Source organism: Ambystoma mexicanum, chromosome 6p (assembly GCF_040938575.1).
Source record: "Ambystoma mexicanum isolate Mex_15411 chromosome 6p, UKY_AmexF1_1, whole genome shotgun sequence".
Classification (NCBI taxonomy): Eukaryota; Metazoa; Chordata; class Amphibia; order Caudata; family Ambystomatidae; genus Ambystoma; species Ambystoma mexicanum.
The window spans coordinates 164,740,093-164,764,930 of NC_090935.1; positions in this window are offsets into that span (position 1 = coordinate 164,740,093).

Here is a 24,838-nt window from a genome sequence, read left to right on the forward strand (position 1 = left end):
ATCAAACCTGTGTAGTGTGTCGGAGGTACCTGGGGCTCTCCTGCATCGATAACCACGGCAGGGAGGAGCGATTGCCGCCATGGCACTGTTCTTGGCTCCTATAACAAAGTGCAGTCAGAAAAGACAGCACAGCCGGTGACTCGAAGAGACTGATAACAGATTGGCTTGTATTTTGAACCAAGGTTGAAAGTGGCAACTTTGTATAAAGAGAACAGTGTGTGAGGAGTTGGCAATGAGTGACACAAGCATAATTGGAACTAAAGAAGTAATTGAATGTTGTGATTGAACTTTGGGAGCCAACCCCAGATACCATACACAGAGTGGTCCGGCGCCACTGGGCGCTCATTCAAAGTTCTCTGTTAGGTATCCAACTGCTGCTGAGTGTGAAAAAAAGGAATATTGAGATCAAAGTGGTGAAGCACCGGGTCTTGCTAAATCCTGTGCACATTCGAAGGTCTTCAATAGTTTAAAGTACAATACAATTGGTCCGAGCCCAGCTGAGGGAGACTAATTGAGAGAAAGAAAGGATCTGAGCCCGGCTAAGGGGGATCCAGGGTGAACTGTGAGTCACCTGAGAAAGAATTCTCAGACTATTGTTTGAAAGGGATCTGAGCCTGGAAGAGGGGAATCCAACGTTGAACTTTGTTTTTTAAAGGGATCTGAGCCCGGAAGAGGGGGATCCAATGTTGAACTTTGCTTTTGAAAGGGATCTGATCCCAGAAGAAGGGGATCCAACGTTGAACTTTGTTTTTGGAAAGGGATCTGGGCCTGGCTGATGGGGATCAAGGTCAAATACCCAAATTGAATATTGATAAAAGGGAAAAAAACGTTTACGTGTGGTTTTGTGTAAACCAGGCCCTCTAAGTCAAGAGACTTGCAAGAAGCAAAGAGACTTGGACACAGCCTTCAGTAGATAGGCTTTGCTATCTGAGAAAAGAGGAATGATTCCCACAGACTTAGATTTGATACCCCCTCCTGGGTGTTATATAACATTGGCCCCAAAATCTGGCCTCGCCTGGAAGTTCGGTATTGAAGTTCTAGCAGGCGTTATCGATCCCGACTTCCAAGGAGACATAAAGGTTCTCTTACAGAAGCATGCGCGATCCCATTTGAAGTACATCATGGAGACAATATTGCCCAAGAGATTCTTGAAAACGCTCTATTGACCCATTTCCGAGAAAGTGAACTAGAAGAAACGGAGAGAGGTACCTTAGGCTTTGGGGAAGCCGATGAACCATCGAGCACTGAAGAGAAAAAGAGAGAAGAGCCTACCATCCATCCCGACCTAGCCTTTACCCATCTAAATAACCCTGTCCTTACTGAGGCCTTTTCACAAGCAATTCCCTGAGGAGAGGGTGTAGAGCATGGAAGCCCTTTATTCTTCTTAAAGCAGGGATTGCTATATAGAAAAGAAACATCCACAGAAGGCTTGAGTAAAACCCAGTTAGTAATCCCCATAACCCACCGAAAGAATGTGCTGGGGATTGCACATTCCCATCTGACTGGGGGGGGGCATTTAGGATAATCCAAAACCCAGGCACACATCAGTGGGAGGTTCTACTGGCCAATTATCCGTGCTGATATAAAAACCTTTATTCAGAACTGTGAAATATGTCAGAAAACTAGTCCTCATATCCCATTGCCTGCCCCTCTGAATCCTTTACCAATCATAGAATTCCCTTTTTCAAGAATTGGGATGGACATCATTGGATCTTTAGAAACATCTAGACTGGGCAACAAATATGTCCTTGTAATTGTCGACAACGCGACCAGATACCTTGGGGCATTCCCTATGTGGAATAGCACCTCTCAACAAATTCTAAAGCACCTCTTACTGTATTTTTCCAGGGTTGGCTTTCCTAAGGAAATCCTAACAGATCAAGGCTAAAATTTTATGAGGAAGGTCATGAGGGAAGCCAATGAACTACTCCATATTACCACCAAACAAACTTCAGTGTACCATCCCCAATCAGATGGTTTGGTAGAAAGATTCAATAAAATGCTTAAAATGATCCTAAGAAAGTTGGTAGATAAGGATGGGAAGGTCTGTGGCTGTATGATTCCCTGAGCACTGTTTGCAGTGAGAAACCCCCCTCAGGCATCTACTAGATTCTCTCGCTTTGAGCTACTCAATGGTAGAGAACCTATAGATGTCCTGGACATGCTCCGGGAGACCTATGTAGAATGAAAAGAGGAAGCCATTCCCCTTTTGCAGACGACTGCCAGACTGTGAGAACATATGAGACTTGTTTGAAATCTAGTCTATATTCATATGGAAAAGGCCCAAATCCAGCAAAAATCTACCTATGACAAAAAGGTGAGCTCAAGATTGTTTTCCGTAGGACAAAAAGTATTGGTCCTCTTACCTACCTCGGAAAATAAGCTCGTCTCTGAGTGGCATGGGCCATATGAAATACTGGAACGAACAGGAACCTGTACTTATAAGGTAGCACAACCTGAGACAACAGAAGGTCCATCATCATGTAAATCTCTTAAAAGAGTGAACGGAAAACCTGTCTGCCACCAATGTCACGATACTATCCTGTTTAGTGCCAGAAGAGGTAGACAACTTTGAATTAATTCCTCAAGAGCTATCTAGTCAACAACAAGAAGATTTAAAAGATGTAATTACCTCATTCCCTGATGTATTCTCAGAGAAACCAGGAAGAGTGAAAGACACCTATCACTACATTAGTACATCTAAGGGAAAAGTGGTTCACCTGAAACCATATAGACTCCCGGAAGCCTGCAAACAGATAGTGGTTGAGGTGAATAAAAAGTTAAGAGCAAACATTATCGAACCCTCTTCAAGCCCAAGGTCCTCCCCTATCGTATTGGTCACCAAACCAGACCATTCCTGGAGGTTTTGCATAGATTTCCGCAAAGTTAATGCCATTTCCGACTATAATGCTTATTCCATACCATACATCGTTTCCCTAATTGATAAACTTGTAAACGCCACCTTTATATCGACTCTAGACTTAACAAAAGGGTACTGGCAGGTCACAGTGTATGGACCCGATAAGGAAAAGACAGCTTTCTTGACACCCCTAGGACTGTTTCGGTTCAGTGTCCTCCCTTTTGGCTTACACAGGGCTCCAGCCACTTTCTAACAGCTTATGGGCCAAATATTACAGCCCTACTCTGATTTCTGTGGAGCTTATAATGACGATATCATAATTTCTAGTAAAACTTAGTAAGACCAACTTTTCCATCTTTTCACAATTATGAGAGCTCTCAGAGAAGCTGGCCTAACTGCCAATCCATCCAAATGGTGACTGTCCCAATCAGCCAGGAAATACCTCGGCTTCTTTGTAGGGAATGGTTGTGGGCAACCTCAACGCAAGAAAGTGAAAGCCGTATTAGATACCCCTACACCTAAAACTAAAAGAGATCTCAGAGCATTTCTAGGGTTAATAAGTTATTACCCTAGGTTTATCCCAAACTTCTCGGATAGAACAGCTAGGCTGATAGATAAACTAAAGAACGGCGAGCACCAGAAAATTCATTGGACCGACGGGGATGATATATGTTACAACCACCTAAAAAAAAACCTGTGCCAGAACCCGATCTTAAAAATAGTAGATTTCTCAAAAGAATTCTTACTGCAGACGGACAACTCCTTTACAGGGCTAGGAGCAGTCCTATCACAAATTTGCGACGGATTGGAACATCTCATCTTGTTTACGAGTCACAAATCTTTCCCACATGAAACAAATTACTCTGTGCTGGAATTAGAGGCCCTTGCCATCAAGAGGACATTATCCATCTTAAATACTACCTCCTAGTAAGAACCTCACACTTGTCACTAACCATTCTCCACTAGTTTGGATTAGCCAACGAAAAAGACTCTAACTCTCGAATCATGCGATGGTTCTTAGTCCTGCAACCCTACTGTTTCACTGTGGAGCACCGAAAAGGTAAAGACCAGGGGAATGTGGATTTCCTCTCTCGGTTCCCCTGTGAAACAGATGCGGCTAGATTGCATAGGGGAAGGGTATGTGAGAAACCTGAAGGTGTCTCACCCGCTAGTACCCGGGGATCTGTCATCCAGGTGGCCAGGACACAGCCATCGCTTTTGGATCCAATTCCTGGGGGTGGATCAGTGTGGGAGGATCACCTGGATGAGGGGTCCTCGGGGAGTGGAAGTAGGGTACTGGAAGGTGAGACGCGGTAACGCCTTCCCAATAATACCTTTTCCCTATCCTACCAGGTAGGATACCTAGGAATTCAACTACTCCCCTTTTCCGACACAAACACGTTCCCACAGACAGTTCACCATGAGCGACAACGGACCAACACCAGAGCCGTATACCTGACATGTCCCAACACCATGGACAGGCAAGGTCAGGCATTTACGGATTATTACACACACCTGACTTCCATCATGCTTCCCCACATGGATAAAAGGCAGAGCACAAAAGCATACTCTGAGCCAGGCAAACCACATGAGGAAACAGCAGTTCCAAGATGGCAGTTTAATACAAGGAGAAAGGCGGCGAGACAAGAGAGAGTCACAAGGAGGAAAGTGCTTGTGACCTCTAAAGACCGTTATTTTCATGAGCCTTGGAAAGTAAGAAACCGAAGACCAGAAACTAAGGCTGATAAAACCTGTGCAGTGTGTCGGAGGTACCCTTGGCTCTCCCGCATCGATAACCAAGGAGGGGAGGAGCAATTGCCTACTGTGGTACTGTCCTTGGCTCCTACAACAAAGCAGCGTCAGAAAAGACAGCACAGCCGGTGAGGTACTGTGCTGTGCACAGAGAGACTGATACCAGATCGTCTTGTGTTTTGAACCAAGGTTGCAAGCGGCAACTTTGTATAAAGAGAAGAGTGTTTGAGGGTTTGGCGATGAGCGACACAAGTATAATTAGAACTAAAGAAGTAATTGAACTGTGTGATTGAACTTGGGAGGCAACCCAAGATAACATACACAGGGTGATCCGGCGCCACGTGGGTGCTCATTCGAAGGTCTCTGTTAGGTATCAAATGTATGCTGAGTGTGGCAAAAAGGAATATTGAGAAGTGGTCATGCAACGGGTCTTGCTAAATCCTGTGGACATTCGAAAGTCTTGGATAGTTTGAAGTACAACACAATTGGTCTGAGCCTGGCTGAGGGAGGCTTATTGAGAGGGAAAAAAGGATCTGAGCCTGGCTGAGGGTGATCCAGGGTGATCCATGAGTCACCCGAGAAAAAATTCTCTAAATATTGTTTGAAAGGGGTATGAGCCCAGAAGAGTGGGATCCACAGTTGAACATTTTTTTTTAAAGTATCTGAACCCGGAAGAGTCAGATCCAACGTTGAACTATGTTTTTTAAAGGGGTGTGAGCCCAGAAGAGGGGGATTCCACGTTGAACTTTGTTTTTAGAAAGGGACCTGAGTTCGACTGAGGGGGATCCAGGGTGAATACCCAAATTGAATATTTATAAAAGGGAAAAGAAGGTTTACGTGTTGTTTTGCGAACACCAGGCCCTCTAAACCAAGAGACTCTCAAGAAGCAAAGACACTTGGAGACAGGAGGTCCTTAACTGTGAAAATAGCACTGTATCCTCCTGCCGTAGAAGCCAGAGTGTGTGCTTTGCTTGAGTGAACCGCCTTGCCCTGTGCTGAAAACGTGGAGAAGGGAGACCAACGACCCAATCATCCTGACTTATCATTTTGTGAACACTTCTTTTTCATGAACATCAGCCCACCTTATTTTGTAAATTAGTAGTAAGGACATGCAATCATTTTTTTTAGTATAGGCCTATTTTATTTGACAAGACTCCACTAGGACTGCATTATTATTATTTGAGGGTCGTAGTTTGCTCTCATCTGTAGATTTAGGTTTAGATAGGCATTTATCTAACCCTTGTGAAAGTTCAATAAACGCCCTTGAACTGTCTTCACTTGTATCTGTATTACTGTTGCATGCATTCCTTACACTGTCCACACGTACATACACACACACACACATGCTATCACACTACAAGCTCTCAAAACAAATTATCCACACTGGCCCACCTCTGGCCTCCGCCTCTTGCACAAAACATCATAATACTTTAAAACTCCAAGCTAAAATAACAAGCTAAAACAACAACCACTACTTCCTCCGAGCCCACTAATTATACAGAGCTCCTAATTTTTCTTTTATCTTCTTGTCACAAAACAAATGGCATCATCATCTTCCCTCACTCAGAAAGGGTCCGTACACTCCTGTTCTTCCTCCATCAAAATCCTCTTAAATTACCAAAAATAATGATACAAATATATTTCGCCATGTGGCCTCACCACACTCCTCCTTCACTCATGCACAGAACATTCCCCCACGCCATACCCCTCGTTGTTATCCCTTGCAATGGGTGTACTCCCATCTGTGTGTTCACCCGAGCTCCTCCGTCACAGGGTCCCAATAATGGCCTGCACTCTCCCACGAGTCACTCCCTGCTCCAAAGAGCAGACAGGAATTCTGTAAAAACGTCTCCTGCACTCCTCTGCGGTCTGCGCGCTTGGTATAGCTCACTGCAGGTGGGCACGGCTGCTTCAGAGTAGCAGCCTGGAAGCCACTGTAATCGCAGGGGTCGCTGGAATCACGTTAGGGTCACCAAATATAGGAAAGCCCCTAGACGCTTACACCAGAAAAAATTCAACCCACTAGGGAAAAATGCCCAATACACCTCTTGCAAGGATAACAAGGTTTATTTCCATACAAAAAGGAAAAGCGCCAACAAAGAACTCTACTGCAGCGGAACATTCTGCTAACATCTGCATGACCAGCACATTATGAAGCTACAAAGCATCATCAGTGACATCATCACATACAGTAAAAACCTGTGCGGCTGGTTGGTGAGACCCTATACATGGACAGCCTGCACCACAGGAACCAGGCCATTGGTCCCAGCCCCGTCCATCTATCTTCTTCCACGTGGGTGATGACGCATTGGTCATTGGTCACAAGTTGGGTAATTGGCAATTATTTTCAAACTAAACGAACCATCTCTATCTATCTAGCAGTGCATCTGGTACAAGAAGACAGGGGACCGGGGGAAAGCCGAGGTCATACTAACTCACACACTTCACTCGCGCCCAGACAGGCCGGCACCTCTCCAAGTTCTTCCACCATTGTTCTGGGCTATGAGTTCCTCTCTCCCTGCACCTCACAGCACAAATCACGTGACCTAGAAGTGAAGGCAGGAGAGCCCTGCTTTCCGATCTATTTGATCGATTGGGTGTCTAACAGGTTTATGATCAGTTGTCTGGGCCTGGCTGGTACCTTGGAATTCAGAGGTCCTAAAGCTGGGGTATTTTGGTGTTATAACTTAGAATTTGGACTGGTGGGTTTCGGAGGCCTGTGCCCTCCTTCTTGTAGGATCCTATCGTACTCAGCCCTCTTCCTGTGGCTTTGCAGTGCACATTCTTTCCAGAGCATGAAGATTGGCAAACTTTTAGGACAAAGAAGGGTTTATGGATCTCTGTGGCTCTGGCCTTTCTCACCAGTGCCCAGGATACAACCTGTTCCTCTCATGTTTGTGGCCTACACCTGGGATGCTGGCAGCTGCACTGGGTTTAGTCTTTACGTTCAAATATGGCTGCCAATATCTAAGCTGCCATTTGTTCCCGCATGTGCACTATATCTATGGAATATGCAATATTGTGATTGTGTATAAATCTTTAAAAACACCCTCCTACCCCCTAGTCTCTTATATTAAATCTCACAGTCTTCTTTTTCTTATTCTAAACTGCTTGCGGGTGCGGGAAGATCGTCTCTCCTTCCCAACAAAGGTCAGAAGTTTTATGAAGAGGTGGGAAACCCCTCTTTTATAAGCAAAATACCACATGGTGTTGGAAAGACGCAAGCATCCATTAAGGGGTCCAATCCAAATCCTGGTGGCAAGTGCCCCTTGCCTTTTGATGGTATATATAGAGTGCCGTGTTCTGAAGGAAGTGTAGGGGAGAGGAAGGAGTGAGAAGTGCACATACATGTAACATGGAGGCATCCTTCCTATTACCCACCTGTGTTCCCTGGCTGTCCTAACTACAACCTGCTCTCAGCATGCAGCTTCAAAGATACTCTGCCATGCAGTACCGTACTCTGGGGTGGGCTTTTGTCATGCAATTCACTCTTTGAAGCCAGGCTCTCTAGGCCTCTCCAGCTGGGAGATCCCAGGCCTGGCATGGGAAATGTTACCTTCCCACCCTGAGAGTCAATAGAGACATGTATCCGACCCTTTTGTCCCACTCACTGGAATGGAGAGAGGCAGGTACCGGATTTCGCCTGACTCCCATGCCAGCAACACGCCATTCACTTGGCCATTATGGCAGCCATTTCGCATGCCAAGCACCAACCCGAGTCCTGTGACACCGTCCATCATCTTTCTCAGCGTAGCTCTGTCAGGCTCTGCCCTTCGGACGATTCAGAGTTCCCTGCATTCCATTGTGCAGGTCCTGAACCCAGCGAGGACAGGACCATGGCACACTCGCGCAAATGAACACAACTGGTTCCATGAGCAGCACTTCAGCTTCGGTTACAGCTCTGCTGCCTCTTGATTTTCCGATTCAAGTACGGCTGCAGACACTGACTCTTTTGACATCCCATCGGGATCTTCCTTTATCTGCAGACTAGCCCAGAGATGCACAGAGGGTCCCCTCAAAGTAATAGTTATCAGTCCTGAAGAAGGCTTTGGTCACAGAATATAAGACATCAGCCGAAACGTCAAGTTCATTGTACGGACAGGCTACCTTATCTCTATACAAGGCGCCCATTACACTGTTTCATCACTATGACACCGTATAAGGACTTGCAATACATTAAACATTAAATATTGGTAACAATTTTTGGTCTTACTGACGTAGACCCGCAGATAGATTTATGTTACCGTTGAGCTGACAAATAGTAGTCTACAGCCTCACTCTTTCTACAGTCTGAACTGTATACATAGAATTCCTATGTCATGTAATTTATGCTATGAATCTACGCCATTTTACAGCATTCAAGTTTTGTTTGATTCACGTGGCTGTTGATTTGTCCATACGACTGTGTAATATATAAATATTTGGTGTTTTTGCCTTTTGCTTTTAGTATCACAATTGACTGTATGCATTGATATATGACTCACGCTCACTGATATACATCATGATATGATATGATACATTATTTATAATGCGCTTAATACCCAGAGGTTTCTAAGCGCGGACCCGGGTATCGAACCTATGCTGCTCCGTGTCGTCTTGCTTCCAAGGCGAGCACGTTGCCGCTGAGCTATCCTCCCAAGATCACGGTTATGTGAAAAATGTTTGGATTAAATAGGAACATTAATGTTTTGAAAAAATTGCAACAATGTAGACTGGTTTTCATTTCAGTTACTCCACTTTTTGGACAATTTGTATATTTGTAAGAGTGTTTTTTAAGACCTAATTAGAATACAGGTCTTCAGTCTCTCTTGTTTTTCATTTTTCAGTTTCAGGATGGTGTATTTTTACACCTCAGCCCAAGTTCTTGTTTTGTTCTGAAGCACGTTCCCTTAACAGGATCTTGCACGTACATGTTGGGAACCCACCCTTGGTTCACGTTACCGGATTTCCACAAAGCCTCCAATAGCTGTCACAGGGATGAGACTGGTATGCTAAAAATCAGATGTGGCTTTAATACCTAGGTAGTTTATCCGACTCATGATGGTTTTGGAATAGCGGTTCACACTTAAATGCAACCTCTGCACTGCAGTGACTTGACTGTCATAGCAGCTGTCAAACAGCCCACCTGTAACCTCTGAACCCATTCTGTGCCACAGGAGAGCAGGAGCTGCAGATCAGGATACTGATGAAGAAGATCACAGGTCTGCATTATTTTCTTGCATGGTCTTTAATGAAATGGAGTCTGGCTATCAGACTACCCTTTCTGAGATAGATTAACTGCATCCTTTTATGTTTAATAAAAATGTAAATAGATACAGATTTTACACTCTTGCGAAATGGCAATCCTTCACATCCGCCTTCTTTGGTTCCAAAGAATAGAAAAGTTAGTGAAGCATATTACACCAGTCAGAGTTTCTGTTCTTGCCATATGGTAGGTTTTGACTCACAAATGGGGTGCTATGAATATTGTAAAAAGTAAATTTTGAGGCTTATTTTGTGGTTGGGGCATTGCCATGTATCCATGTGCGTTGTTACTTAACAAATACTGCCAATAGTAAATTGCAACTGCAGTGCCATTACTGTTCTGACATGTGTAATGGTTGTTCTTTTGGTACGTGTAGCATCCATAGCTAAGTACAAGGAGCGTGACCCAGCTGGAGCCTCTTGAGACGAGTGCTGGAACACGGGAGATGGAACATGGGGAGACCGGAGAGAAGACGGTTGGAGGAAGACAAGAGGAGAGGAAAGAGAGAGATGAAGGATGCGGTTACTCCCCACTCCACTACACCCCCTTAAAAGACTATAGAATTAACTTACATTGGCCCTCATTACGACCCTGGCGGAAAGTGACTGACCGGACCGCCACAGCGTAAATAGCGTTTCCGCCATTGCACGAAGGAGCAAAGTGCGGCCCATTCCGACCCATCGGGCACGAGCACCACGGCATGGCGGAAGTGCAAAGTCCGCGATGGCGGAAATGACCCCAAAACGGCCCACACCGCCGCCGTACGGCGCCCTAGGTGCAATACCGCCACCCATCACAGCGGACACCGCAGTGTGCGCCTACCGGAAAGTACGGTGACCGGAAATATACGGAAACGGAAGTTAAAACATGGGCCCGGAACGGGAAACATCCCGCCGTACACCTATAAAACCACTAAAACCACACAACCACTAAAATCACTACCCTGAGACACACCCCAACCCGTCATCCACCCTAGCGAAACCAAGAAAAATGGGAAAAGTAGCGAAGAAAGCGTGCGACCGCAAGCGGCAGGTCCACTTCTCCCGTGAGGAACTCACCGTGCTAACAGAGACCCTCCAGGAGAATGCTGCCGTCGTCTTCTGCACGCAAATGACCAGGACGGCACTTGCAAACAAGAAGGCCATATGGGCTCTGGTGGCACAGGGGGTAAGTGCGGTGGGGACCGCACCCCGCACCCCACAGCAATGCCGTAAGCGATGGGACGACCTGCGGATACGCGTCCGCAGCATACTCTCTGCCAACCGCAACATTGCCACAGCCACCGGGGGAGGTCCTGAATCACCCATCAAGTTGACCCCCTGGGAAGAAATCTGTGCCTCCACCATCGGAATGGAGAGCATAGAGGGAGTCGGAGGGATGGAGAAAGGAGTGCAGACATCCGAAGATTCAGGTAGGTGGCCCAAATAAAACAATGCCAAATCCACAAAGTCCATCCATGTGAAGTACCATGCGTCCACATAGTGCAACAGAAACACATGTCCAGGAGAACGTCCACACACATCGGCCTGATAGCGCACGTTAAAACCCACAATAAATACATAAATAATTAAAAACCCCTAAAACACGCACTACACATGCAGCAGGCACACCCTAACTGCAGGCTGCCAAACAACTGCACCCTCACTCCACACACAAATGAAAGCACCTCCAAGGCCCCGACCCAAATCACCCTCAGGTACCACCCCAATGCATGTGATACAATGCCATTCCAATTCCCACAGACCCATCAATAACCCTCGCCCTCCTTTACTCCACCACAGTGTCCGATCCAAACGACGAGCTTCAGGACACCCCTACCAGCACACCTGCAAAGAGGGCCAAGACCAACGGCCAAAGACCCTCCACCTCAGCTGCACGCATCAAGACACGGCAGCAGCACAAATCAGGTGGCAGCACAGAGGAGGGAACATCAACAGGCACCCCAGCAGCCAGCATGCCCACAACACCACCACCACAGGTCCCCCCAACGGATGCCACAGAAGGCACTGCCTCCGGTGGCAGCAGCACCATAGGTGACACCCCATTGATGGCAGCATGCTCCGACACAGAAGACGGGGATGTCGAAGTCAGATCCATCCATGACCTGTCCCAATCCCCCTGTCTGTCCCATCCCGTACAACATGAGGATACCACGCAGGGGCACCCACAAGACGACGACTGGCCATCCCCCACAAGCCCTGTGGCAAGGCAACATGAGGACAACAGCCCCTCTGTGACACCCCCGCAAATGGCCATGGCCCAGCAGAGGCAACAGTCCCTCGACCAGTTAATCGTGCAACAGCAGCAACTGGCCACGCTCCTCAAGGACCATGCCGATGAATGTGGGGGCACTAAGGCAGACATAGAAACATCAACTGAGACACTTAGGGCAGAAATGGAGAGAGGTACAGAGACACTAAGGGCACAAATGGAGAGAAGCACCGAGAGCCTGAGGGGGGAACTGCATGCGACGTCCAAGGACGTATGTGCCGAACTTGCCGCAGTGCGCCGTGTGCTCACTGAGCTCTCGCAAACCCTTAGGGACATGCATGGACGTGAGCAGGCAGAGACATCATCCGTTGCAAGTTCCGTCCAGGGCAGCCCCCAACGTAGATCTGGGAGGAACCTGTGCTCCACAGGCAGGGGTGCCCCTGATACCCACAGAGGGGGCTTGCAATAGCGACTGCCCACTGACAATGAGCATCTTTGGACACTGGTGTTCGGGGGGGAGGTAGGAGGGTGGAGGGGGTGTGTTGGGCTCACTTGGGTGGCGGGTCGATAGGGTGTACAACATGATATCACATATGCCATGAAAAGTGCACGATCAACCAATGAGATGTGTGGACATTGATCTTTGTGTACTAGGCCATCATAGGCGTACAGTCCATATGGTGCATGTCCCAGACACACACAGTGCCACGAGTCCCGTGTCCATGTATCAGCCACCAGGCGTGAGTGCTAGAAGCATACATCAATGAGATGCTGACGAATGTCACGGCCCTCCGGTGCCTCGCAGACTCCTTGAGGTGCTGCCACATCCCCACCCTCATCATGACCATCATCAGGTGCTTGCAGTTCTGCGTCAGGGGGCATGGGCACATTTCTACGTACGCACATGTTGTGGAGCATGACACATGCCATCACCATCTTTGCAACCTTCTCATGGCGGTACAGGAGTGCCCCGCCAGACCTGCTGAGGCAGCGGAAACGACCCTTCAGTAGGCCGAATGCCTGTTCAATGACTACACGGGTACGTGAGTGGGCATGGTTGTAGTCCTCCTCATGCTGGTCCCGTGGGTTCCGGACTGGTGTGAGGAGCCATCTCTTCAGTGGATATCCAGCATCACCTGTATGTGGACGAGAAACGTATGATGTGGAATGCCATTGCTACGTACGCACACCCCCCCCCCTTCCTGCCAGGTCATTGCCGAATCACATACCCCACATTATCATGCATGAAATGAGACTCACCGAGTAGCCAGGATCTGTTCCCTGCGTGTCGCTCCATGTAGCGTGGTATTGTAGAGTTCCTCAAGACCATAGAATCATGGGTTGATCCAGGGAATCGGGCACAACAATGTGTAATGATCCTGTTGGAGTCACACACCATTTGTACATTCAGAGAATGAAATTGTTTTCGGTTGCGGTACTGGGCCTCCATGGCATGTGGGACGACCAATTCCACATGGGTGCAGTCGATGGCACCAATGCAACCCGGTATGCCGGCAAGTGCATGGAATCCCACTTTTGTGTTGGTAATTTCCTGCTCCGAGCGTGGTAGGGAGATGTAGTCGTCTGCGTGCTGCAGGAGGGCATCGAGCACTTGCAATAGTGTCCGTGAGAACAGTGGCTGAGAAATGCCATGCAACTGTCCGACTGTGTGCTGGTAGGTGCCTGTGGCCAGGAAGTGGAGTACAGACACCACCTTCAGTAGGGGTGGGATGGCGGTTGGGCTATCTATCATGCTGACAAGGTCAGCCTGTGTCATGTCCACAATGGCGGCTATGGTGTCCCGGTCCAGACGGTAGAGGGTGTGGATCTGCTCATCAGTGAGGTTGAACGGATGTGCTCGGAGGCGTGGGATTGCGGGCTGCCTGCGTGGTGGTAGTGGCTGTGCTGGCGGCCCTTGCTGGCCCTGCCTTGGCCTCCTCCTCCTCCTGCGTCTCCTCCGTGCGGCCGGTTGTAGTGCAACAACCTCCGCATCCTCGGGCTCCCGGAGCGGGAAGAAGGCCCGTCCATCAAACTTCTTCTTGGAGTTGGAGTACTTGCAGTGCTATCAGGTCCCCCAGGGCCAACATCGCGAGTCCTGCCGGTAGCATTTCGGTGTGGTTGTGGGAGGAGACTGGCTGTGCAATTTATGTGTTTTCAGGCTGAATGGCCTCCACCTGTGGTGATTCATTCCACCTGTGCAAACTGCTCTCCCCTTTGGCCGAGCACGTCCCGCGCACAACGCTGCAATTCGTGGAATGGCATCTTGCTATTGCAATCATGTATTTGTACCCGATGGCCGTGTAACATTGGTTGATATGTTCATTCTGCTGTGGTCCCATTGGTTCACATACTATCTGTGCAGTCGCGAACAGAGTTGTGAAGGGTCAGTGGAACGTAGTACTCGAGTAACGGTGGGCCCTCATTCATCACTGTACCGAGTTGCAACGACGGGCGGGGCGTCCCATTCGTGGGTGAAGGCAGTTGCCATTTTCACACACAGCCGCACTCGATGGATTAATTAGTGTATTCAAACGGCCACAGATGCCTCTTCGACGTGATGTTGCAAATGAGGAATTCGAAGGGCGGCGCTTTCGGTTTTCAGCTAGCGGCGAGGAGATGCCCACAGGTCTGACTGCAAATATAACGTTCTATTGTTCAATGTCCTTGGGACAGGGGCCATGGCGAGAATGCAATGATTGATATGAATGGTTTGGGATGCGCAATAGCGACGTGGGCGATGAGGCCGGACGTTCCCAAATACATGTTACTTCACTACACTGGAATTACGGGCTGGGGCACTGTGGATTTTGCAGGCTGCATAACGCACAGACTCAATGGATATTTCTAATGTTATGTGAGTAAATATTCAGGCGTTTTAATCCCGGGATGAGGGAATGATGAATGGATGCATGGGCAGGTGATTTGATACAGAGTTTGCCATGTACAGGGCTTCTTGGGATCTATCCGCCTCCCCTACGCTATGTGATGCAGGGCTGCCATAGTGGGACCATCGTCTATCTGGCCTTGTTGAGCCCTCCCTGTCTCGACGCGCCCTCAGACACTTGTGTCCATGCACGTTACCAATCCCATCAGATGGATTCTGTTTTCACAGGCGCATGCACAGGTACACTCGTTTGTGATGGTGTTTACACCTCGATATAGATAGTTATGAGTCGCAAGTGGTTTTTGGGTGGTGATGGACCTTTGGAGTGGGCTAGCATGCATGTGGCTGTGGATTTAGTGTGATCATTGCAGTGAGTTGTTGGAATGTAGTACTGATGGCCATTCTGTTCTTTTTCTTTTCTTTTGGTTGACAGGTATCTCCTCCCCTTTTGCCACTGCCATCTGTATGCCACTCCTGCAGATGGGTTTTACTCCCGACACCTGCTGCTTCGTGTTAATCAGTGGAGCAGCATTACGATCTTATGGGACGATCGCCAATGGGCCACATGCCCTTACGCAGTACTGGTGGCTCGGAGCAACATTTCGGCCTTTCAGCTGGACTAGTGCCTCCCCATTGGGACGGCCCTGCGGTTCTGTGCGCTTCCATGTTGCCTTTTCGTACGTGAATGTGGCTCTGTGTACCATGAGGGAACAGGGCGTCACACAAGTAGTGGCTGGTCATTTCTTGCGGATGCAGCCCACAATGGTGAAATGTGTTTTGGAGTTCATGGCCTGATGGCTGTATGGGCTTGGTGATTTTGATGTGCATTAAATTTCTATTCTGATTTGGCCCGTGTAGCGTTCTTCTTTGCAAGTGATGTGGCATATGCCTATTTGGGGGGCGATGTATTGTGAGGAGATCTGCACTGGGTTCCAGCTTCGGAGTTTAGTTGCGTGGTACTGTACTGGGCGCGTTTGCCTACGAAGCCCGTGAGGTCAGGGATGGGGGCTGCCAATATGACAGTTTGAATGTTGTCATGCTCAGGGGCGGGGGATTGGGTTTTGTGTAACAGATGCCGGTCAGCCAGGTGGACTGGTGGAATGATGTGATTTTCGGAATATTGCTGGTCACAGGTGCCTGTGTTTGCGTGCGTTTCTTGGTGGGGGACTGTGGTCATGTCCATTGGGATGGCTTCTGTATTCGTGCCATCTGTGCCCTGCAGCTCCCATTGGCCCCTGTTGTGTTTCTTTTGTTCGTTGGCATGCATGGGTGACTTGTACATTTCAATGGTTGCATTGTGACTTCATTGCACCTACGGGGAGTTGTACTTTGTGGGCAGGGAGCGGTGTACGGGCACTCAGTGGGGCCGTTTACGGTTGATTCGCGATGCCGTACTTCTCACCATGGCGGAATGGTGCATTCCGCCATGCTTGATGGCGTTAGGTACATGTCCGCTAGGGTCGGAATTGGCGTACCCTTGCGCCATGGTGGTGTTTACGGTTTGGCATGGCGCGCGCGCGCGTGCTTGGTGCAGTTAGCGTTGGCGTTCACTACGGTGTCGCTAATGGCATCGTACTTTGCGGTGACGGGTCATAGTCGCACCGAGCGCTATTCGATGGCGGTATTGCATTTCCGCCATCGTTTTCCGAATTCCGCCAGGGTCGTAATGAGGGCCATTATGTTGATATAGATAAAGTAGTTATACATGTTATCTTTACCTACATGGTATACTTATTAAAATACTTTCCCTTCTTAACTTACCTGCGTATGCCCCTGCTTCAGTATTAGCTACTATTACTATAAGTTTTATCTACCAGTAATAAATACTGCCAATGGTAATCAATTTTCTTCAGTGACATAGATGACAACTGTGGTAAAAATGTAGCACAAACAGTGAAAAATACTGCCACCCACAACACACTGAGCAGGAGTATGGCCCATGACTTTAAGTGGGCTGGGGATTGCCAGGGCAGAGCCCCAGCAGTCTTCAAAAAGGGCTCCTGAGCTGGTGCCCATACTGGGCACCCCCCACTAGCACTGTGCATGCCTACTCCCTCAGGCAGCCCTTTTAGCCATCAAGCTGCATGGTTAAAGTCAACGCTTTAGATTAGATAAAAGGAGAAGCATCGGCTGATGCCTCTCCTTTTTTCTATGGAAGCAATGATACCTGTAGACTGCCCTTAAACCATGCTGCATATTCAGTGAAAGGGCTGCCTGCTGGGGGTTGGGTCCTTACTCTAAGAAACAAAAGGAACCTGAGTTCTCCTTTTGTTTCTTAGTGAGAGGAGCTAACCATTAGTAGGCATCGCCTTCAATCAAGGAGTCGCGTGGTTAAAGGGCTACCTGCATGGGTCAGTGACCCACGCAGGCAGCACTTTAACTTCTGGGCTCCTTCAATGTAAGGACTACCTGCTGGTAGTTAGCGCCTCTGATTAAGAAACAGAAGGAGAGCTGGGGCGCTCTCGTATCAAACCTTTGGTGTGCCCGGCCTCTCCTTTTGTTTCTTAATCACAGGCTCTGACCTCCCATAGGAAACCTGCCAGCGGGGCTTGGAGACAGTGATTTCCGAACAAAAAGGGCACACCAGAGGTATGATGCCAGTGCGCCCCAGCTCTCCTGAGCCAAGCAATTGCCAGGCCCCCAGCCACCACAGGTGAGGGGGAAAGTCTCTAGTTATGGGACATATCCCACCCACTCCAACTTAGGCCATGCCCCCTAACTAGAGCCCTCCCTCAATTCTGCCTCCTACTTATGGCACTGGTAGGGCCCCTGCCGAAATGACCTCGAGATGTTGGACGAACATCTAGTGAAGCTGAGTAAGAACCTCTGCCAAGGACTGGATTAGAACCCAAGCCCTCTGATCAGAAGACTCACTGCCACCACTGCAAACCCTTTCGACTGCTGCCCGCGGCCCATCACGCCAAAGACCCTGTGAAAAAAGCCTTACTGTGACAAGTCCATACAGACCAAGAAGAATCCTAACACACAAACACATGCTCACCCCGAGAAGATGGTGTAATGAGGCTCAAGCCTCGGTAGCCAAAAATCACGGCTGATGTATAGAATCGGCAAGAAGAAAACAGAGCCTCCCGAAATGAAATACTGTGTGTTTTCTTGTGTGATATCTGACAACACTTATCCCACATTTTAAATTGGTGCCAGTTGATTTAAACTTAAAACCATCAGGTCAGAGTTGGTTGTATTTTCAGTGGTAATTAACACCATTTTGAGCCGAAATAATTTTCAGTGATGGGGACTGGTACCGTTACAGCTTTTTCCAGCGACAGAAACCCAGCAGAGAAGATGTTTCTGTCAAGCAGCATTTTTACTGACAGTGGTATTTTTACCACCCTTTTTCAAAAGAGGACCTCTTTGTCCCAGTGAACAACACGTCATTGCACTGAATTCGTTTTTGGTGGGAGGCACGATGTAAATTGCAAGTTAAATGTGACAATTGCATCTTAGTCACTGTTTATTGAGAGGTATAACACCAGCTCCTCCTGCACTAATACTGCATCACCTTTTCTTTTTCTAAACCAGAGTACTGTCACCTGTAGACAGCCCTTGTAACCGTGGCTTTGGCTACATGGGCTGCCTGATGACCCTGTACTCAGAAACAGGAAGAGGGCACGGTTAAAGGGCTTTCATGCTGCCTTATGACTCTTAACCCAGAATAAATAGGAGAGCCAGGCCCTCAAGCCCTCCTCCTGATTCTGAGTACAGTCATCACACAGTAGATAGACCTTTCACTCAAGGATCCTGTGGTTTTTAACCACACGGCTCCTAGAATGAAAGGACTGCCTGCTGCGTCTGAGAGCTGGGGGCACTGGTGTCACACCTTTGGTGCGCTCAGACCCTCCTTTTGTTTACAAGGAGGGTCTGGGCGCACCAGAGGTAATAATGTCAGTGCACCCCAGCCAGATCCCCTGCTTTCACCCCCTCCCCCGTTTAGGTACGATGGGGCTCTCGTTAGGGGTGTGGCCTACATTTAGGAAGTCCCTCCTAACGGGAGCCTCTCCTTTCCCAAGGCTCAGACTGGCCTATAGGCCCATGCCAGAAATGCAGGCCCAACATGCTAGTGTGGGCCAGTCTTTTGTAGTCCAAGTGGTGTTGCATGTGGCCAAGTTTCCCTTCTGGCCCCGGTGAGCCAACCTTGCACAGAGAACATACACAGACGCGCTCGCAGTCCGTGCTCCACAGTCGCTCTGACGCGGCCATGGAACGCCCCATTTGTTTAAAGCACATGCGGCGGAGTTACGTCACTCCGCCGCATGTGTGTGCCCTTAAAGGGCATACACCACACTCCTCCTTTTTCATATCAAAAGTCAAAAGAGGTAACTTCAAACACTACATAAACATTATGCTGCACCCAAAAACGAACACCCCTTTAATCACATTCCAACCAGTCCAACAAGTCACATTTCAGTCCATGGGCTGGGCCCACCAATTCAGGGGTCCAAGATATAGCCATTGAGATGGGCAGGCTTCCACCTTCCAGCCCTTTGGGGATACCTCCTGCCCGCCTCCCGGATCGGGCCTCCCTCACCTGTGTCCCCCCGACCTGGGGAACTTGGAAGATGGGCCAGGCCACCGCCCTCGTCCAGTACATCACCACAGTCCCTTCTTAGAATCGCCTCCTGTCTGGTTTTTCCAACCTCCTTGAAGAAGCTGGCATTGCGGGTGACAGTTGCAGTTCCGTCCGATGCAGTCACCATGGAGCCACGCACCGCCACCGCATCCATTGGACCGGGCTCATATGTTAATGACAGCTTTCCTTGAGGGTGTTGGTTGTTCACAAGCCTTTCATCCCCAGAGCTAGCTGCTGGGGCCGGAGTCCTCTCCTGATGTTCTCTCCCTCCATCCTGAGTCTCCTCTCCCGTTCCACCTGAGCGTCGTCAATGAGAGCTGGTTCCCGCTCCCGCACTTCAGGGATCAGACCCCTCGAACATCGCTGAAACATCACCACTGCTGGTGCCACTCCAGTAGATGCATGCGACGTAGTCCTGTATTCCCGCAGGAACTGATACAAGACCCATTGCAGGCAATGTCCTTGGCCACGGGCGATGCAAAACACTTTTTTTAAGGTCCTCATAAACCTTTCCACTTCGCCATTTGCACAGGGCCAAATGGGTGTGATCTTCCGATGTATCCCGTACTCCCTCATCAGCTGGACCAAACTGTCCCCCTGGAATGGTGGTCCATTATCGGAACACAGGGTCTGAGGCAGGCCATGGTTGGCAAAGATCTTCTCTAGGGCCACAGCCACCTTGTCAAAAGAGACAGAGTTGATGTACTCGAACTCAGGATGCTGCGACCATTCGTCGACGACTACCAGGAAGTGAGTGTCACAGCCTGTGGATCCAAAGTCAGCATGTCCCAGGGCCTCATTCCTTGGGACATGGTCTCATTCAGGGGCTCCTTATGTGCTGGGGCTGCCACCTGGCACCACACACAGCCTGCTACAAACTCCTCCACCCGTCTCTCAAGGTCCGGGAACCATACCTTCTGCCGTAGCCTGGCCTTAGTCTTGAAAATGCCTTGATGGCCCTGGTGCGCAAACTCAATGGCTTGGTGGACCTTGCACCTTGGTATTACTATGCGGTCACAGTGGAGTAAGTGTCCAGACTCCACAAAATCCAGTTCATCTTTGACCCTCCACAGTTGTTCCAACGCTGATCTTGTCTCTTGGGTCCTCTTGGCCTGCGTGTCCACCACTGACCTCCATGACCCTTGCTGACGGGCCACCTTTAGAATGTTGAAACACCCATCCTTGGCCGCCACCTGTTCCAGCTCCTGGATGGGCACTGAGTTTGGGGTGGCTGACTCTACCACCATCCTCACGTGTTCATCTGCTTCATCAGCACTGATGTTTCCACATGCTTCTGGTTTGCATCTGGGGTGCCTAGACAGCTAGTCTGCAGCATTGTTACTGCCCGGCCGGTATACCAACGAGACCCCATACTCGAGGAGCGCCCAACATCCACCTCTCGATGCAGGCTGGAGGCTTGAAAGACGAGCTAGCTATGATTGGTAGCAGGGGCTTGTGTTTACCACCGTCACCGACCGACCCAGCACATACAAGCGAAAATTTCGACATCCCCACAGGACTGCCAGGGCCTCTCTCTCGATTTGGGAGTAATGCTGCTCTGTCTCCGAGAGGGCTTTGCTCGTTTATGCAATTGGCCGGTCTGCCCCATTTGCCTCCATCTGGGTAAGGAGTGCAACCAGACCAAACGGGCCGACGTCCACCACAATCTCTGAAGACAACGATGGATCAAAGAACCCCATGGTATCTTCTGCCGTCAGAGCTCCTTTCATGTCCTCTAACGCAGCCGACTCGAGGGGTCACCACTGCCACATTGCCTATTTCTTGGTTAGGATCCTCAGGGGCACCAACATGGATGCTAGGTTCTGGATGAACCGGCCACAGTAAGTGACCATCCCCAAGAAACTTTGGACGATGGAGACATTCTCCGGAGGCCTTGCTTCCACAATGTCTTTGACCTTGCGTGGATCAAGTGAGACCCCCCCCTCTTTGAATATGAATCCAAAGAATTCAATGGTTTTCTTGAGGAATTTGCATTTCTCCTTGTGCAGAGTTAGTCCAAGTGCCTGCAGCCATTCCAGGGTCTTCCCTACCCTCTCCAGGTGTTTCGCCTCTGTCTTCGCAAACACCAGGATGTCGTCACGGATGTTGAGGACTCCATCCACGTCAGCCAGGGACCCTCAAATGATATTCTGGAATACCTCTTCCGCAGAGGACACTCCGAAACTCAGGCGTTTGTTTCGATAGAGGACTTGGTGTGTGGTAAAGGTGGTCATGTACCATGAATCTGGATGCAACACCACTTGATGGTACCCTGCTCGAAGGTCAAGTTTCGAGAAGAAGCGCGCCACTTGTAATTCTGCAATGATATCATCAATCGTCGGGGTGATGTGTCTTTCATGCTTAAAGGCCTTATTTGGGAGACTCATGTCCACACAAATTCACTCAGGCTGCTTGGGCTTCCTTGCAATAACAATTGGAGACACCCACAGGGTCGGGCCATCCACTTTCTCAATTATATCCAGGGCCAGCAGACTGTCCAGCTCTTTGTCCACGAGATCCCGTAGATGAAATGGGACTCAACGCTGTTTGAGCGCAATCGGTTGTATTGATTCGTCAATATGCAGCCTCCCTCGGTCGCCAGCCATGCGGCCAATTCCCTCGAAGAGCTGGCTGTACTTCACCAGAAGCCCATGCAAGCCTTCCACATACCCTGAGTATGTGAAACTCACAATGCCCAGTAATTCAGCTGCCGCACAGCTCAGGAGGGTATTGCTGCTGACGCTTGTTACGTAAAATCGGGCCTTGATGGATGACTCTCCATGCTCGTGCCTTGATGGATGACTCTCCATGCTCGACATTGGCCACAAACGCCCCAGCCAACGGGATCGGCTGCTCGCCTCCAAAAGTGAATATGCGCACCCTCGGCTTCTGTAATTTGGGCTGCTTCGCCATGACGTCATAGTGCACCCTGGCCATCACATTAACCGATGCCCCTGTGTCAACCAGAACTGGCACCATTGATTTGTTGACATTCACGAGGCACAGTGGCTGTCTGCTGATGTTGTTACATAGCGCACTGACACACTAGATGAAAAAAACGTTCTCCTCTTCTTCCCGCATGATGTGCACCATCCTCCCCTTGATCTATTTGGGAGAAATTGGGTGGGTGATGTGGTCTAAAGAATCCTGCCTGCACTGGCCCCCTGGGTATCACCACCAGCAACAGGGCACTGCACATGCGGGCGTAGTGGTCAAAAGCCCCACAACGTCCACAGGACTTCCCCCTGCGCTGGGCATTCTGCTGGGTGTGGGATGTCATACCCACACTTTGTGCATGATTCGAGGGCCCAGGCACCGCTGTCCCGCTGGCCCCCACTTGGACGTCGGGCTCCTCTTCCGACTTGACCGCTGCCCACAACACACACCTCCTCCAACTTCCCTGGATGCACAGCCACATCCATCCTTGAAGCACCCACCTCTGACACCTCCTGGCAGCGACCGAGCTCCAGTATGCGAGGCAGTGTGAATCGAGTTCCCTCGGCACCTGTCTGCGCAGTTTGCCCGAAGAACAGCCTTGCATGAGTTTGTTTCTAATCATTGTTTGGGAGTTTCTCAGACACATGACTGGGACATCCGGCGCAGCCGTCCATAGAAACTATCCAGAGATTCATCGTCCTTTTGTCTGGCACTGCACATCTCAAGCACTCATAATCTGTGTTGGCAAGTGGCATGAAATGCTTGCGCAGTGTGATTTTGGCCGCCATGAACGGCGCATCATCAGGTGTCAGGGACTGAAAGACTTAATGCACCACCGGTCCCGCTGAGTAAAGAAGTGTGGCCACTTTGCTGACCTCATCCGTTTCCCCAGTGGCCCGTAAGTACTCATCGAGCCTATCAATCCAGAGTCTCCATCTTGGTTCAAGGCTTGACGGGGCCCCCCGAGATATACAACTTGGACATTGGTGTGAGCGCCCCTGCTGTCTTGGTGCACACGCAGTCCCTGGGCCGGCATCTCAAGGCGCTGGGGCTACTGCACCGTCACCTTGGTTGTGCATTACAGTGAGAGCACAGACATCCCACCAGAGCACTGGGGCCGCAACTCACTGATGGCCTCTTCCAGGCGAAACTATGTTAAAATGTTGAGCGTGATGATGTTGGCCAGACAAATCCCTTGCAGCCACTTCTGATGATTCCTCTCCACCACCACACAGCCACCAAATGCCTTGCGTGGCGCCCAGTCCCAAAGTGTCCAAAAATGGGGCATATAGCCACTTGCCACTATAACACTCAGTGCCAACAAACACAGTAAGCCCCTCCAACAAAGTCCAAACAAACAGGAAGAATGCAATAGATCTCCTGATCCAAGGATTGGATTTTCAAAAATTGAGTGGGGTGGGCTCAGGGGACAAGAACAATGGACTGCAGGCCTCCCACAGCTCCTCACCTCACACTCGATGCTTTAGAAGTGTAGAAAACGCACCGAAAATTAAAGATGTGCAGCACAATGCTGTCCCCTATGCAGGGATTCCAAAAATTGCACATGGGGGCGCACAAGCTCTCCTGGTAGGAGCCTCAACCCTAAACACTGCATGCACAAGATGGTGGCCGATCGCATGGACACTGCCGGCTCTGCGGTTTGAAAACCAGATAAAAATGCCTCCGTGTTTCTCACTGCCTGTGTATGGGTCCGCGTCGGTATGTTCCCCTTAACTCGTCGCCACTGTTGCGTGAGGTCAAGTTTCCTTTCTGGCCCCTGTGAGCCCCCCTGGCACAGAGCATACACACAGACGTGTTCGCAGTCCGGGATCCACGGTCGCTGTGATGCAGTCGTGGAACGCCCCATTCATTTAAAGCACACGCAGCAGATGTCATGATTCGACGTTTGCCCCTTCTGAACTACGTGGTTCATAAGACATTGCTACATTCCTTCCAAGGTACACCCAACATGGCCGACGTTAGTGCGTGATTACAGCTCTGGCGTTTTCAGGAGTTTGCCAGTTCCTTGAAAAGAGACATGCTCCTGCGGCACTTCTCGTCTCAACGCTAACTCCCGAACTTCGCCAAGTGTGGTCGTACTTTCCCTGTGCTCGTACCTTTAACTTCCAGGTTCTATCAGCCCTCCTCTACCCTAAGTCATCTTTCAATGCTCTCCTTCCTAGAGCCTTCCGCCCGTAGCGCTTGCTCCTTACCTTGTTCTTATCCTGGTTCCTTCCTTCCGGGACTCTGCTTATTATTGGTGCTCCTCCCTGGAATTGAACATACTCACCTCGGTTGGACTCGCCTGCACGCTAGCGATGGAGGATACGCAACTGTGTCTCTACAAGTCCCGAGCTGTCC